The sequence below is a fragment of the Equus asinus genome, chromosome 8, assembly GCF_041296235.1.
Source record: "Equus asinus isolate D_3611 breed Donkey chromosome 8, EquAss-T2T_v2, whole genome shotgun sequence".
Classification (NCBI taxonomy): domain Eukaryota; kingdom Metazoa; phylum Chordata; class Mammalia; order Perissodactyla; family Equidae; genus Equus; species Equus asinus.
Window position 1 is genome coordinate 16,246,424 of NC_091797.1, and position 21,120 is coordinate 16,267,543.

The 21,120-nt window shown below is 37.2% G+C and overlaps 1 long non-coding RNA gene across 1 annotated transcript in view; it reads left to right on the forward strand.

Moving 5' to 3' along the window:
- The window catches only part of LOC139046053 (uncharacterized), a 179,666-nt gene extending 162,071 nt beyond the window's left edge, over positions 1–17,595 (forward strand). Inside the window, exon 3 of the long non-coding RNA XR_011505614.1 lies at positions 17,472–17,595. This is a non-coding gene — a long non-coding RNA (uncharacterized lncRNA). The remainder of the gene's footprint in view (positions 1–17,471) is intronic.
- The last annotated feature ends 3,525 nt before the right edge of the window (positions 17,596–21,120 follow it).

The following is a 21,120-nucleotide window of genomic DNA, read 5'->3' on the forward strand; positions in this document are numbered from 1 at the left end:
TAAGGTCTGGAACCACCTCTCCACCCTGCTCTAGTTTCAAACAGAACAACAGTAAACAGAGCATGAAGATGGTCTCTCCTCACTCTCTCCCTCCATCCCTGTGGTTATAGCTTAGAAAACGTCCTCTGTGTAGAGACATGGCCACTACATGTGGGTGTATGCACATCCATCAGGGTTAATAGCCACTTCCCACTGGCAAATGCTAATCCATATTGCCAATGAGTCTTCATTAGAATAAAATGTTGCTGCTGTGCCCATTCAAGTAAAGCATTTCCAACAGCATCACAGAATTATTGCACTATTTAAATGCTAATGCATATTCAGTGCTTTAAGAGAGATTGTAAGATCCTTGAGGGCAAGAATTTGTTCTTTCCTTAGGTTACGTACTGCACAGAGGAGAGTAGAACACTTACCGATTTTGTTCTTAGCAGCAAGCTAATTCTTTTTGTTTCAAGAAAAATTTAAGAGTGAAAACAACTTCCGGAGGCATCCTTCTCAGGAGAAAATGGATTGGCAATTTGCAGAAATCAGGTCTGCAGGATCGTAAGACCATTACAAAGTTTTGTGACATTCAGTTGAGAGTTTCTCAAGAAAATGGGAAATGGGCAAGTCTCAGAGAATGCCCCTTTGTGCATGTGCTACTGAGAAGAGGGAGGTAAGCCTCTTGCTAATACTCTTATCCAAAGCAAACTTCATTCTAGCTTTCAATTTCCTGAGAGCTCCTCTTCTCCTCTGTGGCCCCTTCCTTTATGGTTAGATTCACAATTTTAGTATCCGGGCTTGTTTCATTGTTAGATATAGCATAGACAAACTAAAGGCAGTGCTCTGGACCTTACCAACTGGTGAAAAGAATAACAGTAGAGTGTTTGGCATGGGGAGAGGTGGGTATAATCAAATGTCTGTTGGGAACTATTCTACTGATGTACTAGGTATTGGCATATGCACATAAGGACCAGGATGGGCTGGGTGCATGAAAGTTAGGAAGAGAGTTTGAGAAAAACAGATGAGCTTATCGATGTACCAAAAAGCAATAATTAAGAGTTTCTTTGTTTCCACTTAACCTATGACAAGATGAGAGAAAGAATGGAATGGAATATTCTGATTCATTCAGACTCTAAGGAGAAACTAAAGTCAATCTAGTAATATTCGTTACACAAAAGCTAAATATATATGCAAACTTCATTAACATTTTTATAACTTCCGTCTATTCATTTCCCTGGATATTCTTCTCCTTCTCAGATTCTATTTGTCAGTTAAACCTTTGTATATTTAAAAATATGTATTAAAATATCTTGTAAAATAGTGTCTTAGTAGATGCATTAATGCTCAGATGACATTTATTTCGCCCTTGGCTTTGTGTGCCATGATACCAAGCTCCTGTGGTTACAAAACCACTTCACATAAAACAGAGACTATGTGTTAACTACAAGAGCAGCAACGCTTCCTGGGTGTTTCTATACCACAAGAATGAATTGAAGCAATGCGATAGTGAACTAAAAGGCTCAAGTCACACTTCCAACTAGAAAATCTAGTCTTCTCCCTCCTGAACGGGTTGTCACATTTGAGTAAGAGATGTTAGGATTCCTAGATCTGCCTTCTCTTTCGTAAGCTCCACACGTGTGCTCATCCTAACATGTGCCAAGTTGCTATTTCAGGTCCACACTACTTTGGCAAAAGTTGAATTACTTAAGAGAAACACATAAAAAGCTTGCCCTAACATCTGCTTTACCCAGGCAGAAGAATCTACAAGTAGACACACTCAAGCTTAGTAAACGGCTCTATATTTCGTTCTGCAGCCAGTGTCCATTGCTGTCCTGGGAGTGAGACAAGTTATGGAAAATTATCTTTAAGAATCTTGTACTGGAGGAGTTGTCTGCCTGTTTGTGATCCACTTCACTGAGTGGTTCACAGTGGGGTTGTCAACAGCTCCTGAGCCTGGTAATCAGGAAGTGAAAACTCTCCGAGGAATTTCCCAACCTCTCAAAACTGTGCCTGAACTCTGCTGGAGGTTGAGCAGTGCTTTTATTAGTGATGTCACCTGAATGTCACTTTATCTTTTTGTTCACTTTCCACTCCACTTCCTTTAGTCTGTCTTAAAGTTTCCAATACCTGGTGCCTCCAATCCTCTCCCCTGTAGAACCCCAGACGTCCCAATATGAGAAAGCAGTCCTGCCCTTGGCCTGTCCTCCAGTGTTGTAAAACTTCGCGCCTTCGAAAGTTAATGGTAGCTCTCCTTTACTCATGTTTTGCTGGTCCTGAAATGTGGGTAAGAGATTCTGATCCAAACAGTGGCAACAAGGTGATGGATCCTTTATTCTAGTTCAATTCATCAAATGTAAAGACTGTAAACACCTTCCTCCTAAGTTACACATACGCCAGCACAACTCAAAGGAGTGAGTATTATTTTCTACTTGAACCATATGGTCCAGTATTATTTCAAGAACATGACTTTGTTTCTATACTTTTCAAACTATCAACTCTGAAATTATTGTACTAAAGAGATATAACTTATTATATCTAAACGGAAGCCTACTTTTATGATGATAAGTATCATGTTACCACAGACTAGCTCTGCCTGAGTCATCTGAGACAGACGATTCCAAGCCTAAGAAGGTTGGTGTTTCTGGAATCTGCCCTGTAGTGTAAGTAGAAGGTGATGTGTTTTCCTGTACACACAAACTCCTCTTCAAGTTGGTTTATGATAAAGTGCAGCAGAAGCCATTTGACAGGCATGAGAAAAACCCTCAGAAATCATGCCCATGATTCCTGGAGTATCCCCCTTTCCCCGTACCATGTAGCTGAGAAAATGAGTGACTTGAGTCAGTATCAACTAAAAACCCTTAGGAGAAATATCCCTGGTTGGCTAGATTGTCAGAAAAATTATTGATAGTCAAATCTGGGGCCTTGAAACACAAATGCAAGCTTTTCCTCCCAACCTGATGATGATCAGGATAGGACTGTTGTAAATTGCTGCCTCTTCCCTTTGGCACCCTCTCTGGCTCTGCTCCTTGAATTTGATATTTAAGACTTCTTCTCCAAAGCATTACAGCCTTACCTGTATACTCCTCCGTAGGTCCCAGCCAATGTAAGGGTTTTTGGCCTCTCACTCTGACAAGTCTTTGTGTTACCCATGGGGATTCCAAGGAACTAGGTCACATGCCAATTATTTCCACTGGATAGTAATAGATATTTGAGGTTACATAATTGATGAACTATTTACTACTTTAAAATTTCATCATTTCTTATCAATTTCCTATAGTAATTTTCATTTGAAACAAAAAATGTTGACATCTATAAACAATTACTTGAACTTTATCATCCAAACAGCCCTCAAAGCCTCAGGCTACTACCAGGGTCAGCCTACTCTAGACCACATTGATATACAACTCACAGAAGTCAGAAAGAATCAAACTTGTTCACTTTAATGACTAAGGAAGTTTATCTTCTGCTATATTTGTGGACAAATAAATAAAATCAAATAATAATAAGTAGAAAAAATGTGTCATATTTAAATACAGTGAACATCCCTTTCTTTACCTCATTAGGGACATGAGCCAATGGAAAGTGAAGTGGAGCTGGAATGTCAATGTATGTTAGTTATAATTCTGCCATTTAACTGGTTCTGTTACCCTAGCTAAATCACTCTATTTCATGGTGTTTAGTTTTCTCCCTTTGGAGTGAGGATAACAAAATCTACATTTTAGAGACAAGCTGAAAATTGTGAAGCTGTAAAAAGTTGCATATAGTTATGAGCTATATCTCTGTTTCCTGAGTTTTAAGGTTCTCACCAAAATGGGGAAAAAAATATGTCCTTTTGGAGATGAATAATGTCTGTCTTATAGAACATTAAACTTCAAAGGTGAAGTACCTGTGACATGTTAGCAGTAGGTGACAAATATCTATTTTCATAGATCGGAAAGAGACTCGTCAGACAGGATACTTGATAGTGGTGAGTGGACCGAGAAGCCTACAGCTGAATACATGTGGATAGCAAATCTTCCCTAACCCTTCTTTGTTTAGGGAACTGCTTATGTAAATTTTTTCAGGCTATTGCTTACATAACTAGTTCACCCTTGCTCACTCTTCCCCAATAAATATTTTCAACTGATATAACTAATTTGATAATATTTGATGATATATTAACATATATTAATACTTAATATAAAAGAACATATTATTAACTAATATTTTTGATACTAATATTTGATAATATACTCTTCACAGTCTGAATATTCACATCATATCATGAGACTGTCACAAGACCAGGTGTAAGCCCTTTTCCCACCACAGTTGAGAATTCTCATCTTCTAGCATTTGGACAGATCCATACTGAAAAGTGCATCTCTCAAAGATGTTTTATCTAGAAGACATAGAAGGACCTGTGAGTTTTTTAAGAGCCAATGAAAGTACAAGGGACATAGGAAAAACATGTTGGCTCCAAAATATAAATGGAAATTGTACAATTATAATCAGCTTATATTTAGTTAAATGTCTTCAAAATGTAATAATACGCCAATTAGTCAACTACAATTTGACTCATACCATTATACATACATACATGCACGTTAATGTAATGTGCAATGTGAATACATTTTAATAGCTGATGTGGACCTCAAGAGGGATTAAGGCAAAGGAAAATCTTAAAATGGTCCTGCCTACAAAATTCTACTTATTGAGGGAGAAAAAATTTTGTTTAAGGAGAGTAGGTAACATATGTTTAGCTTTTATACCTTTGAATGCTTTTTGATAAAGAACTATTTTTCTAAGTTTTTAAATTTTCTTTATTAATCCAACTTAATCTTTTCATCACCAGAACAAGCCCCGCCTGGCACAGAGCCCCTTCCCTCTAGCATTAGGTGCTGCTCACATCTAATTACACTAAGGGACATTCAAGTTTGCAAACTGTCACATTTTTAAGCTTATTTTTATTTCTTCTTACTCTTCTCTTTTCAAAAAGTATTAAACAAAATTCATCTCCTCCTAGTGGTGGCGTAGAGAAACCACAAGCTCACAGTGTTAGACCACTGTGACAGAATGTCATTTCAATTGCCTTATTAACCATATGAAAAAATATATCACAACAGTGAGAAAACTTCTCAGTTATCTATTTCTTCCCCCTTAGGCTATTGTCATGAGCCACTGGCATACTAAGGAGAGTGTGCTAATTCAGTTGTCAGCTGCCTCACCTATTAAAAAGGGGGAAAATATCAGCAACACGATTGAAACCCATAATAACGGTGCGGAAGAGGTCCGGATAGCTCTGTCCACTTGTAGTCCTGAATTAAACACCCTCTCAGAAATGTGCCATTTGAACTGTCAAAGAGAATGCTGCTGTCACCCACATCTGACTTGGTAATGAAGCATTAACGGTGTTGTTGAAAGCACCTTCCTCTGGCTGCATTTCGGGAGCATGAGACTGGACGCTCATGCTTGAAGTTTTCAAGTGGAGTGTAAATATCATTTATCTCATGTTCTTTTTATAGGGTGAGGAACGCATGAGAATGGTCTGAAAATATCCAGGTCTGGAAGTCAGATCAGTGGTCTTAGGGACATCAAAAAACAGCAGATTTTATGGGAACCGAACCAGAATGACAACAGGAAATTTAAATTTGTTAGTTTTTGACTAGATTTCTGGAGATATACTGAATTTCTACAGCTGATTTCTGAAAGCCCTGGCTGTGCCACTCTAGGAAAATGCTAAGAGTTTATTAAATGATGTCCACTCTAAGCGTACATTAGATTTACAAATTGCTGAATATGGGAGGAAGAGGTGTGACAGCTTATATCCTATGTATATATCAGACCTACTTTTCATAATCAATTAGAGCCACACTCTATATACAAGAACAACTACTTTTAAGCCCTAGGTGATATATATTGAAGCAATATTTTATATGATAAAACGTGAGGCTACTAAAAGAAGAACATTATACTATTCATAGTATTTCTTTAGCCCACACGATAATGTGTGAATAATAATGTGTGCGTATGAACTAGGATATCTTATCTTTTACAGACAAATAAAATATTGCCCAGAGTGGATGTTTCTCATCTGCAGTCATTTACCTAATGAGTAAGAGCAGATGATTTGCATCCAGAACTGACTCCAGAATCCTTGGGTTTCCTCTGTACCCCATGGGAGAGGAAATCAGTATAATGTGTTTTGACCTTGAATCCATATAAAGAATCAGAAACTGGCAAAGCAAGTGCACTTGCACATTTAATTTAAAATCTATTCTATACTTTTAAATTACTTATATTTTTATGGGACATTGGAAACATAAAGTCTTCCTTTTTCTTACTTTTAGGAATTTTCCATCACTTACATGTAAATATTATTAACTTTATGTATTTGTTACTATTTAAATTTTCTTTTTAATTTAACAGAGATTCTTAAAGGATGCTAGCTGAGAAAACATACCAGAGCTGTTTAACAGCTCTGATACATTCTTTAAAACTCATTTTCTTAATCAATGCGGGGAGAATATCTTTGAGTGCTTTGAAAGCGTGCAGTGGAGAACATAAAATGTCAATCTTTCATACTTACAATGTTTATGCACAAATTCCTCATCCAGAGTTTTACCCTAGAGTCTGTCTCTAGGGCCCTAACCTTCACTACATGCCACGCTGCCATTTCATATAAGGTGTTCTGTCTCTGTCCTATTGCTATTTTGCATCTTTCCTCTGTTTTTCAGTTTAAACTAAAAAAAGGGAATTGATTGGTCCAGCTTGTCAGAACCCAATGCAGGGGACCCTGGAAAGCCTATGGAATGACTGCGCTTGTGTCAGATACACGTTCCTCATCCAATCAGCTGTAGCAAGGGGCAGGGCCTGTGTGTGGACAGATTCTTTCAGAATAGGGTGTGGGCTGACTGGCACATGAAAAACTATGAAGAGCCTTGTAAGCCATGAAAAGAATCTTCATGTTAACTCTTCGGTAGAAAAAAGACACTGAACCGTTTAGCACGTCAGCATACACAGTTCCATTATAGGAATGCTCACTACAGTGCAAGTCCTGGCACAAAATACATTCGTTGGTCCTCCTGGAGTAAATTATTTTTGCTCGATCCTGACCTTTATGGATGCCAATAAGTAGATAAAGAAACCTGTATGACAAGTCAAGAGGGAGTGGATGAAATCTTGGTCTCTGGAGTCACATAGATCTCGATAAGGGTACCTTCCATGCCACTTAGATGGATACCTTTCCTGAGTGCCTGATGCCTCAGTTTCCTGATCTTTAAAATAGCAAAACACAGCCCTTCATAAGGTTTTTGTGAAGGTGTGTAAAAATGCTTAAAGTAATGCTTGTGAAGTACTTATTACCATTGAGAAAGGCACCAGAAAATAGGGTTTCTGTGATATTCTGATTTCTACATTCAGAAAAACAATAATAATAAATTTCAGTGATATACTTGATTTCAATTTTAAATATTCAGAATAATTCTTTAAAGAAACAAGATTAGATACTGTTTAATCCCAGCCTTGCTGTTACCTGCTGGTCTTAGTATCTTCATCTGTAAAATGGTGATAGAAGAATTTATCCTTAAAGAATATTGTGGAAGTAAACATAAAGTATGGAAAATATCTAGTATTCTAATAAGCTCAAAGCACTTAATAATTCTCTCCCAGCACATAAGCTAATCTTGGGTTTCTTAATTAATTGGAATTAAGCTTCTTAATCTCCTAAATTCATTACCAACACTTTATTCTGCATTGTCTTCTTGCTTCCCCCAAAAGCTCATAATGGCTTTCTCTGGAGCCCTGGATAATGGTGGGGGGTGTGTATATGGGGGCTCATTTCTCACGGATTATTCAGTTTCCTGAGTGTATATCCCACCTCAATATTACTCACTGCTTGTAACCTTGGAGACTCTGACAAGAATTATTGCTCGGCTTCCCTTTCAAGCAGAGAGCAGGATCCACGCCCTAGGCAAGAACTTGTACTCTCTGGGTGCCTGATTTAGAGTTTACTGTGCTGAGGTTTGAAAGTGTTGATGATCAAGGTCTTGGGGTGGTGATAAGATAAAGTAGAAGAGTTCAGAGCGGTAAGTGCGAACTTGGAACTTGATGGTGAAGTGGGAGTTATTAGGTCAAGAAAGCAAGAAAGAAGATAAGGACTCTAGATATGGGGCTCTAGAGTAAGTGGCTTCTGTTGCACTGGGATTTTATATCCCCACTATGTGAAGGCATGTTGCCTCCTCACATTTTGTGGTTTAATATCTCAGCTCATAGCATCATGTCCCATTGGCATTTTTGTTTACTCAACATGTCTCATTGGCATTTCTGTTTACTCAATTGTGTATGCTTTACCCAGTGTTGGAACAACTGTTTTATTTTCTATTCCTTATGTACGTCTTCACTTCTGATCTCCTGCCATTCTCTGACTCAATGTTTTGCTCCTACATTCCATTTGATTTTGGATATTTTATAGGTTCCATGACCATCAGCCATCTTCTTACAATGGAAGTCTTATAGATCTGATCCCGAGACACCCCATTCCTACTTTCTTATATTGTATCTGTGATGCACAGTTGCCTAAAAGAGTAATGCTAATATCTTCTAACATATTGTATTATCATTTGAATCTAGGTTAGAGTTTCTCAAAGTGTGACCCACCTTCTCACCCACAGTCTTAGCATCACCTTAGAAAGTTGAATCAGAAACTTGAGATGCGACACAGCAATCTGGATTTAATAAGCCCTCCAGGTGATTCTGATACATGCTAAAGTTGAAGAACTATTGGTTTAGGTTATGGATCGAGGAGGCAGTCACTCGGCAGCATGGCTGAAAGATGTATCTGCTCGCCTTGATTGCCTTCCTTTCTAGAATTCAATAATTATAGTTCTCTTCTTTTTTCTAAAGACTTGCTTTTGCCTAGTAAAATTTGGTTATCTTTGGAGAGGACTAAGCTGCTGACAGTAATTTATAATTTCACATGAATGTGTTTATATTATCTTTTCCTCGTAATAGCTTTAATAGTGGCTAATTTTAAAAACATCATTTGAAAGAGTAGATAATCCCAAACAGCCACATATCTTTTATTTCAATAGCGTTTGTCATATCATTGGCTTTTGAAGCCCAATATCTTAGAAATTAGAAACATAACCCAGGGAATATTATATTACCATAACTTTAAATTTATTTAAACTTATTTACATTAATTGTTATGTGAAAACCTATGCAATTGTACTTAAGTCTCCAGTTGAGAGGAGTACTAGTTACAGTTTAGGAAAACAGAAATCAGTAGTGTTATTTCTGAGAGATTTTATTGGATAGAAATAACCAAGGAATATAACTAAGTTCAGCTAAAGTTTTACTAATATTTGAGGTCCTCAGTTTAGGTTCCACAATAGCCCATATTGTGGAAATATTTTGGAGGAAAATATATAGAAAAATGAAATATTGGGTAGGTTTTAACATAAACATTTCAGCAATTGAACCAACAGTTCTAAGTGCTAAAACATCAGAAGGCAGAGCACTGGAATAGAAGGCACAGTGATAATGCTGCTGATAATGGCACATTGACCTTGGCAAAATCAGTTACATCTCTGGACCTTAGACCTATCATCACCTGTAAAATGAAGAATTGGACTGGACGATCTAAAAATGCCTTTCTAGATCAATAATTCTATTAATAACTACCATTTAATCCTTAGAAGGAGTTGAAAACAAATATAGAGAAAAGCTGAGGCTCCAAAAGTTAGACTTTATCAAGGTCATATAGTTAGAAAATAGTAGAACTGGGATTCCAATAAGGTGTTTGATCACATAAGCAGCCCATTCAAGCCTTTTGTGATTTAGTCTTGTGTTTTTCTTCTCATATTGAAGTGAAAGCATCATTGTAGGAAAATCATGTAACGTTTATATCTCACAGTGCAGTCATATTTTGTGAACTTGACTGGAGGAGCTGAGAGAAATCCACATCCTATCAATTTATTTTAATATTTGTTTATTGACAATACTTGAATAAACATACATGATGCATTTCAATTTAACTGAAGCTATTCTTAATTATTGTTTCTTATATTTTGTATATAGAATCTTATATGTATATAGAATCAAGATTTTATTGCTTCAATGTCCTATAATTAAATATTTGAAATATATATATATTTCTACTGCTATCTTTAAAAATGACTTATTGAATAACTCTTTAGGTAGTTTATTAAAGCATGAAGTCACAAATATTAGAGAATGATTCATTTAGCTAACCCTCTGAAAAGCCCAGTTAGGTTTTCTCTCCAAAGTTTAATAACATTATACACTGGCCACTGAATTTCTCTTCAGAAATCTGGACTTTAAATAAAGCAATCAGCCCTTTAAACTAGGTCTACAGGTGGCTGTTTGGGGGAAAAAAGCATTAGAGAGTGATTTTTTTCTTATCTAATCACCTTTGGTATTTTTATTTCCTTATTTTTTGTATAATTTTCTCACAGGAGCTGTTTGAAAAATCAGGTATCCCATTTTTAGACTGTAAATTGGCCTCATTAAACTCAATGGTTTTGCGTGACTGGAAAATTTTTGCATAAGTAATCTGTATCAACTTGTTGGTCCCGGTTGATGATGTTGAAGGTGAAGGAAGCTGCTTTGGGACACACACACACATTTGTACACACACACACACAATGTCTCCATTTACTTCCTTTCATCTAGTGGAGTGGATTATGGCTTCTTACAGAACATTACAAAACACTAAAACTTAAAGGCAACATTTCCTTTTGACTGAATGACTGCTTGAAGCTGGGCCTGCATGTAATCCAAGAAGAACTTATTTTTTCTCATATGAACAAACAAAGCTAAGACTTCTTGTCACAATAATGAAAGCGGAGAGAGCTCAGGGAATGGATAATAACCTCTTAGTGGAAAACTTGGGCCTAAAACTAAGTCATTTATGTTTTCTTTCTTCTACTGTCCCGTTGTGTAACTCCGTTTTTGGGGAGAAGAGCTTTAAATTTTTTTTCTCCCAACGTGCAACTTAAAATAATAAGGTGATTCCATCAAAAACAGAATAAAAAGTCACTGTTGCTCTTTAGAAATGAGAGTGATCGTAGGACAGGGAGATGGAAGGAAATCACCCTGGTTTTCAACACTATGCTAAGTATCACATATTTATAAATATTATATTCTCATCATGATATTAGAAGGGAATTACATAGACATATCTTTGAGTCGCATGAGTATATCATAGTTGGTTTTCTTGTGGAACTGGACTAGGGGAAGTCAGGATAGAGCTGGCATGGGTGGGAAGGTAGGTACAAAGGTGAAAAAACTAATGTGAAATTTACCAGGTCATCAATATCATTAGCCCTTTTCTATTTCTGAGGGTGAGGGAATTTTAGGAGAAAAAGCAGTGGCTTACTGTCTCTTGGAATACCACTCCAGGGACATTCTCCATAACTCTTTCTTCAGTGCGTCATGGTGGTGAGGCCAAGCAGAATAAGTGCTTCCGTGTAGTACCAGTTCCTTTAGTTCTAGTCTGTGTTACTGGCTGTGCACCAACCTCTACCTGCGGACCTTTGTTCACACAAACTAGTAAGTAGTACAGCCAAGATTTAAGTCCAGTGTCAGAGCTCATGTCCTTCATCACTGGTTAATTCCTATCAAGGTTGAGTAATTCATCCCGGTTATACAGCTAAGTGAAGAGAAAGAGAAAGATTATCAATAGGGTGACCACATCTTCCAGTTTGGAAAAAATCTCAAGACTGGCCCTTTCCACTCTCAAAATTGAGTCAGTTTCAAGAAAATTACATTGTCAATTTAGCATTACAATTTAAATTACAATTCTACTTTGCCCATACATTTCTTTTCTCGAATTTGTTTGATTCAAGCAAGTTTATTTATTTAGCTAGTTATGTTTTTCCTAGGCTCAGAGGATGTGCAAAAGAATTTGAGCTACAGATCAGTTAATCTCCTTCTATGGCCTCTCACTCAAGTCAAATAAAAGCTATTTCCCATATGAAAAATAAAGAACAGGCCCTAACGAGGAAGATACTAATGCGCTCTTTGAAAGTGCATGGTCAAATTATAAAGAAAAATAGTTTGGGGCTAGATGAAACAGGAGAGAGGCAGACACGTTTTTAGACATGTCATAACATTTACAGTGATTTTAGGTGAAAAGAGCAGTAAATTCCAATAGACTGAAAAAATTTGCAGCACAGCCAGCCTAGGAAAAAAAATCTGTTTTCTAGCAAGATCTCAAAAACTTCTGTTGTCAAAGGCCTCTTGATATGTGAAGATGCTGTATATTTTCTTCAGAGTCCTGCCTTTGGCCCTTTGTTATTTTAGGATTTTCAAATAAATATTTAATCCTCTGGGGGATCCCGGACACTATTGTATGTTTATAAAGGTATCTTCAATAACAATAGTGTCCTCAGGAGTGACTACTGAGACTGACTTCTGCCACGGGCAAGTGTCATGCTTGCTTACTGGAGGTCCAGTGAATGGTGAGGAGCACCAAAGGAGGAGTCCCTGACTCTCAGTTGCCACTTTTCTTCTCCTGACCTTCTCAATGTCCTTCTTTACAAGTTTCTACCTCTAGCCATTTCTGCCACTTAATCCTTTTTCCATTTTATTTAACTTTTCATAAAATGGTCTATGCTTTACTCCTCTCCTTCAACTCTATGCTCAGATTCAGCTTCAGACCTGACTAGCATGTCTTCACTTGGTGCTGGAGAACCTTAGATACAGTCATGCTAGAGGCGGGTACAGAAAACAGGACTGGCCCGAGACCCAAGGAGACAGAGGTTTCATTTATTGGGATTCTTCTTTCACATTTCATAGCTCCAGTGCATGTGTGCCCACACACACATGCACACACAACCTTGAAACCTACACAGATGTATACACCCATACACACCAAACATATACTCACGTATACAGACTTTTTCAGCCATCATATCCATGAAGGTTGTCTGTGCCAGAGCCATCTAGGGTGCTTTTCATCTATCACAAAAAGTTTTGTGTTTTCTGGCTCACTCTCCTTAATCTTAGGGCATGAGGTGACAACAGAACTCTGATGATGGAAAGAAAGAATTCTATGTTCTCTTAACTGTTTACTTTTTTGGCCAACATTAATGTGTTCCTGGGGGGATGCAAGTTGGACAAATATTCTGAATCTTGGGAGTAGTTGCAGGGGCCTGGAGTAGACAGAGTTGCTGGAACAGTGGCCCTACCTTGAGATGCCCAGTACATCAAGCCCACGGTGCTTTACAACCAGCATTGTTCTCTCTGTATGATACCTTTTTTTTTTTCCTGCTTTTATTTTCTCCCCAAATCCCCCCAGTACATAGTTGTATATTTTAGTTGTGGGTGCTTGTTTTTTTTGTTGCTGCCTTTTAAGGAAAGTTGGCAAGCTTTTCTTGGACTAAGTCATTAGCAACCCTAATAATGATGATTTCAAAGGCACAGGGTTTGAAGAAATATGAGACTCCTGGAATCTCAAACTCATTCAGGACTGGCTGTGTGCAGAACCTGTCTTCTCAAGGTGTCATGGAGTATTCTATCACCTTCCAGATACTGGTGCACAGAGCAGATCCCCTCTACTTAAAATCATACTCACAAGTGGCAGACTTTTTATAACTTTTGGATTCCTACCTACTAATAAAACAAAGCTATTCTTTATGTTTATATATTTTATCACAATTTGTAAAGAAATATTCATGTTTGTTAACTCACTTAAGGACTTTCAGGGAGATTTTCCTGAAATCACCTGAGAAAATTGATGGTGCACTATAGTCCCTAATAAAACATTTAAAGCAAAGGTAAGGAAGACAGCTTCCATGGCTCAGAGGATGCGCCGTTTCCTGCAACTATGGTGTCAGATTATACTGATCACATTTGGACCTTTTCCCAGTGCAAAGCAATATGACTCATCAACCTATGCAGTTACAGCCTCGGCCCTCAAAAAATTAGTATTAATTGAATAAATTCACTTCGGGCACAATAAGAAAGAGCAGAAGTGTGACCTTTCTCCCTTGCAACTTTCCTGTCCAAGGAACAAAGAGAATTTGCTCAGCAGACTTTGTGCAAGATGTTCTCTGCTGCCCAGTGTCAACTGGAGCAGGGAGAGAATTCTGGAGGAAAATAATATGGTCTCGACTCAGATTGAATTTTTTTCACCTCTACCCAGAGAGAACATCATCCCAGGAGAAAAAGAGAATAATCAGGCTGAATGCTTTGAACATACCAACAGCTTAATGAATGTAAACCAATAGATCCTCAGCTATGGGAGAGGGCATCAGAGGTCACCTGTGTTTATCTCTGCTTCTCTGCAGGACTGCACTGAAACCTATGCCAAAAACTGGGATATACATGGAATTCTAAGCCAAAATGTGGAATGAGCAGTACAAAATTGCTGAACCCCAATTCCTATCAAACTCATTTTTGTTCTTTCGTTAAAACCCCATTTTTTAAAAAGGATAGGACCACTGGATTACATTTAAATGAGGAGATTTTGTTTTCTTGAACATGAATAAAATAGGAACATGCTTTCTGAAACAGGCTTGAGTTGCTGCAGCATTTATTTGTCTGAAGAACAATTATACTCTGTGAGATAAAAGAATTTCATAGCCTCCAACAGTAATACTTACTGGGGTTTCATATGCACAATAATAATTCTGTGTGCTCAAAAAATTCCCCTGATGCATTTTGAACAAATTTTCTTTCCTTTCTAAGGAGTGATCATTTTCTATGTCATTCATTTTTTCCCATGAGAATTTCCACTAAGTATCCACTTTTATTTTATAAAACTATAATTTCCTGCACTTTATTTTCTACTTTCTATCAAGTCATAGAATGGTTGTCAATTGCATTTGTAATTTTTAACAATTTATTTTTAAAATTTTAAAATTTTCTGTATGTGGAAGGAAAGTATCAAGTAGGTCCATAATTCAGAATAAAGCTTCCCATGGTACGAGCTCCCCCAACAAATGTCCCCAGATAAATCCTTGTCCTGTTGGAGATGAGGAAACTGAGGTTTAGAGAGGTCAAGGTCATGGATGACATTAACCATGGAGATAGAAGATTTATTCCTGAGTTCTACTACTATTTATCTCATTAAGTGCTACTGCCTTTAACTGCTTCTTATGCCTTTTTAATTTTAATGATGTGAATTTATTATCTCATTGAAATTAAATTAAATTAAACAAAAGCTCAATATTTAGTTTTAAGATGTCAAAATCAAAATAAGCTTCAAAAGTCTAAAAATATCCCCACAACAATAAAACAACAACACACTTTGGATCTCTTCATGTTGTAAGCGATTGTCATTCTGAATATTTCTTCCCTCTCAGTCACATAGGACATTCATATAATTTCTGCAGCGTTACCGTAGAATTACTCCTCCGAGAAATCCCATACTGTGAGAATGTATTTGAGTAATTGAGCTGGCAGATGGCCTTAATATACGAAATATATTGATACAACATCCACTTACTTTCCTGACCGATGAAGCTGATAAAAGAAGGAGTAGAACAGAGAATATACGAGGGGAAACATTCGGGCTGCTTAGACACATGCTGTGGGAGTTGGAGTCAAAATAATATAACCTAGCTCATTCACTTTGATTAATTTTTTCCTCTGGTGGCATTATTCTATTCTCACTGCACTGTTCAAGGCTTGAGTTCACTAGGTTTAGTTATTTTCCATTCTTGTTGATCTGAAGTACCACGACCTGCATGTTCATTCTTACAGCCTTGTTTTCTCAAGTTACAGGTCCGTGGTTTCTCATCCATCCACAAGCCCCACCTCACCGGACCTGTCTCGCTCGCTTTGTTTCCTGCAGATCCCTCACACAGTGCCTGGCAGGCAGTAGATGTTGAATGAATACATGTTAAATCTACCGATGCTATTTATTAGAGTGATCCTTCACTTACGACCTTTGTAAACATGAGTTACAGTCTCACTTAAGCAGGTCAGCTAAATATCTTATTTTCTCCCAGAAATTGCCCTTTTTGTACTAAATTAGCTAGGACTTCCAAAACTGGCATATCAAATGTATATAACCTCAGTTAACTTAATTATCTGATCTCCTATGGAAAAATTGTTACTTTCAGTGAATACTTCTAATAATAAAGGAAATGGCAAGCCAAGTCTAGGTTTCAAAGACAGAAACATCTGGATTTAAATTCCAGCTTCCAGGTTACTTAGCTATGTGACCAAAAAGAAGTTACTTAACCTCTCTGAGCCTCAGTTTCCTCATTTGCAGTAATAACTGGCTTTCAGGATATCTTAAGCATTTCCTAAAAACCAGGGGGCCAGCATAATGCCTGAAACAAAGGAGGCCTCACTCAAAGGCAACTCTTACTATTCCTTAATTTCACATTGTACACAGTGCTGCAAATCTGCTTATCTAGAGGAAAGCGTTACAACTTTCATAATAGCTATTATTTATTTAAATTGAAAATAAATTCCTGCTACACTGAAATATGGGATGAAAAATTCAATTTAAAGATTTTATTTTTTCCTTTTTTCTCCCCAAAGCTCCCTGGTACACAGTTGTATATTCTTAGTTGTGGGTCCTTCTAGTTGTGGCATGTGGGACGCTGCCTCAGCCTGGCTCGATGAGCAGTGCCATGTCCGTGCCCAGGATTCGAAACCATGAAACCCCGGGCCTCCTGCAGCAGAGCTCATGAACTTAACCACTCGACCACGGGGCCAGCCCCTGAAAAATTCAATTTAAATATACAAATAAGAATAGCATAAGTTAACAGTAAGTGTTAAAATATGAAATACAAGATTTAAATCTCCCCAGTTTGGTATTATTTAACAAGTCCGGAAGGTTGATAGACTAAGAAGTTCGGGGACTTCTGGGGAATAGTGAGCAGCACAAATAAATACGAAGCTGGCTGGCTTCTCCTTGGCCCATTTACACAGTCTCAGGATATCAGCAGTTGAAGGTCCACAGGTTAAAGTGATGCCAGATAAGACTCGAAGAGAAGTGATTTCTATTGTAAAGGCTGGAAAGAAATTTTAAAAAGTTGTTCCATTATGATTTGATGGGCAGTTGTTTTTTAATGTTTGTTTGCTTTTTAATTTTTGTTTGTTTGCTTTTTACCCATTCAGTTTTTCATCCTTAACAAAGATTACTCAGTGTCTGCTACATGGAGGTTGAGACCAATGCTGGGAATAAAAAACCAATTTGCTATCACTTAGTTTATAGCATAATGAGGAGAGGAGAGATTTATACTCAGGAATGTTCAATAAGATAATATGGGTGCATTATTTTAATAAATACGGGATAGATTCTCTTTAATTTGCCACACATTTTAAAAAGAAAGAGAGGGTTTTAGTTTGGTCAAAATATAGCATTTGCTGTCTGTATAGGGGTGTCTGTAAAATTCAGTGATGTATTATGACTTGGATTTGCAATATGCAATATATCTACATTTGAAATCTCTGCTTTTTTATGGTTTTGATCAGGTTGTTATGATTTTTCTAAATTCCTGTGATATTGATACATTGTTTTCTCCCAGGATCAGTGGAAAGGTCAGCCTAGAAATATATCGTTTGGAGTCTTTAAATGCTTTTCCAAGTAGAAGGAAACGAAGACGTGGACAATGTTTCTCAGACTGAGGAATCAAAGTGGATCATCTGCGGCAGTGGTAGTAGTAAGAACTAATATTTACTGAGCTCTTGTTATTACATTGATTACAGCAATAAGTGTATACGGATGTCCTCACGCTACCCCTGAGGTAGTGAGGTAAGGCTTACTGATTTTATTTCTAGTTTGCAGGTGGAGTCACTGAGCTTTCGAGAGGTCATGCAATCTTCCCTTGGCCCTGCCATTGTTGGAGGCAGCCATCAGACAAGCTCTTAATGCCTGACTCTGCCTCAAAGTAAGGAGCCACAGGGCCTCTCCTGGCTGCCAAATGCAGCCTCCCTGCCTCCCCAGTGTGGATCAGGACCCTGGTGTCTGCAGGCCACATGTCAGCAGGCAAATGGGACCCCTTCTGCAGCTCCATGACTGTGTTAACAACACAAAAAGATAAAAGCCCCACCAGCACCATGCCTCCAGCTAAGGCCTAGCAATGTGTCGGGATTTGTGCATGGCATGGATTTCCTATTGTGAGCCTCAAATCAACTCAAAAGAATTTCATCACCTCCAATTGATGGATGAGAAAATCTAGGTTTAGAGATTTCATAAGTTGTCCAGTGCCGGGATTCAAATACAGGCACATTTGCTCAGGCCCTGGGTTTTTACCCACTGGACTAAGCGGCAGCCTTCTCAGGGGGCTCAAGACTATTGTCTTCCACCGGTGGGTGACTTCCTGAGAGTCCCGTAAACTCACCCACATAATCCAAACCCAGAATCAGCAGAGAAGCTCATCTTGCTGTTTGGTAAACCTGCTGCCATGTCCTGCTGGTCCTAGAACCGTGTTCTATCTGCTTTTCTCTTTCTTGTAACTTTAACCGACATTTGTGAATACTTTTATAAAATTAAGTACTTTTTCTCACACTGCTAGTCGGTTTTCTCCTTTTCCATCTATCTCCATTGCACTCATACACACAAACAATACAAACATATGAACTGATGGGTTTGAAATCCAATTGTTCACTCTTTTTTTACTTTCACTGCATATTAAATAATATTTTCTAGAATTATTTCTTCTATCACTGGAGAAAAAAATTGATCTGTGGTTATTAGACATCGCCTCAAAATTTCGGCAATAATTTCCAAGACAAAACTGTTAAAACTATTTTGATATAATATTTCTACATTAAAGCAATAGAGACTTTTGAACAAAGAAAATATAATGTTTATTCATAATAGCTATTTCTTCTTTATGCAAATATCTTTTGGATTCTAGAATTCAGAGAACATTTCCTTGAAAAGTTATCACGGTTCACACCTCCTAGTGAATAGCAGATGCTGACAGTGAATTTTAATCTTTTTTATGTTTATTACAGATATATTTTAATCACACTGAAAAAGTGAAAATAATCCATAGTGAGGTCTTAAATGAGAGTTTTAAAGGGAGATTCTTCTAGATGGTGAAGAAAAATGGGTGATAACAGTATTTTTTCATTGTGACAACAGTGCCACCTAATGTTTGATCTAGGACTATAAAGTAAACTAAAAATTGAATTTAAATTTTCACTGAATCCTAACCTTCTATTCATATGTAGGATAAAATTTATCAGCTTAAATGTGCTTTATTAAAGCTTAATCAAAACTGAATATATTACACTTTGTTTAAAAATCAAAAGTATGTAATTCTAATTCTTCTAATCACTTCAGTATAGAAAACTAATTTCCAACTTAGCCTAACAAAGAATAACAGGATTATTTATTCCAAATGGAAGCAGAAAACTGTGTCTCTGTTATCATTATTTATTAAAAGCAAGATTCAGATTAAATTAATCTTTTATAGGTAAATTTTATCATTATTAGTTGTAATTTAAGAGGATGATATCTCTGTGTATTAGTGAAACATATGAATTGTAATTTTGTATTTTATTTTTAAAATATAGGCTCTTATGTATGGTTATCAAGATGCATTTTCACAGAACGGAGCTCAATATATATCCAGGAATAACAGGTAATTATTCACGGTAACTCTTCTGAATGCAGATACGGGCATTTAATGTGACTAACAATTATTTGTTTCCTTAAGTGAGTTAAGCTCACCAAAGTTCTTATTCTTAATGAGAATAAGTACTTGTCAAAGTAATACAAATATAAATACCAATCTATCCTTTATCTAAATTGTCAAAAGTCTAGAGTAATAAGATCAAAATAGATGTTGTTATTTGATTTAAATAAACCCTTTAATTTATCCTATGCTTTTCTGATATTTCTAAAATAATTTTAAAATAGACTATTTTATAAAACATATTTAACTAGTTACACATATGTACTTACACAGACTTTAAAGTTTGTTAACATGGTTATTATATGGCCAAAGTGCAGTCACTTCACTTTGAAAGGGATCTGAAGCTCACATTCAAATGATTTAGCATTTTGGCTCCTGGGCACTTCTAACGGTTCCCTAAGGTGACTCAGTTCTCCCTTTCCTGTTATATGTGGGGCCAGCTCTATACCTTTCCCCAAGCAAGAGCAAGCCATCATTTATCTGTTCTTCTCTGGTTCCCCTACTTTGTTGAGCATGAGATGGGAAGAAAAGAGGATACTAATAAATCTAGGCTCCGTTTCCTTTTCTTTGTACATAGTACATTCTCAACAAATGTTTGCTTTCATCCCCATTCTTCGCTTAACTGAGTGTAACCTTATATTTCATTTACCACAGAGATTTCATTCCCTAAGTTTTCTAGATACTGGATGGAATGTTATTTTACCTTGACTTCAGACACTTCAAAATCACAGCCTCCTATGACAGAATTTGTTGATAGTTTTATGCCTAGCTTATGACCAGAGAAACTGAGGTACACAGAACATATGCATGAGGGATTTTGCCGCAGATTCTGTTAATTAATGAACCCGTTATATTAGCAGCCTCATTCTCCCTTCCCTGCCCCTCACAGGGGCCAATGAGTAGCAGGCAGAAACATGCAGGTGTCAGGGGTGCTTCTTGGAAAGCTTTGGCTTCTTTGTAAAAGGGACTCAATTACTGGCTTCGCTCTTTCTTTTTCTCTTTCTTCTTCTCTTGACCATAAACTTGATGCCCATAGCTTTAGCAGTCATCTTATATCTGTTGCAGAAGGACCAAGATACTTTTAAAAGTGCTGCCTCTGGTACCGTTGAGTTAGTGAATCAAATCCAGCAGCCACCTATTCCAGACTTCTTCTTACGTGAAAGAAAAGAACCCCATTTAAATTATTATTCGTTGGCTTTTCTAATACTTGCAGCTGACAACCATCCCAAATGGTCTAGAAGTAGAAGTGCAGATTACAGGAATTGAGCCTCTAGGGCACAGTGCCCTGCATAAATGCCAGGAGTAAAGTCAGTGACTGGTCTAGGTTATAAGGAAATGGCATTATGGAAGATGCAAGATCACCGAGAATTAGGCAGTCAGTCCACAAACACTTGAGTGACTATTTAACAGTGGACCATGATCAACACTGTAGGGCTCAACTGATTTAGGATTGGCCTTCGCACAAAAGAATTCAAAATCACATGAAAAAATAAATGGCTAACATAACAAGCACTTGATATATGTCAAA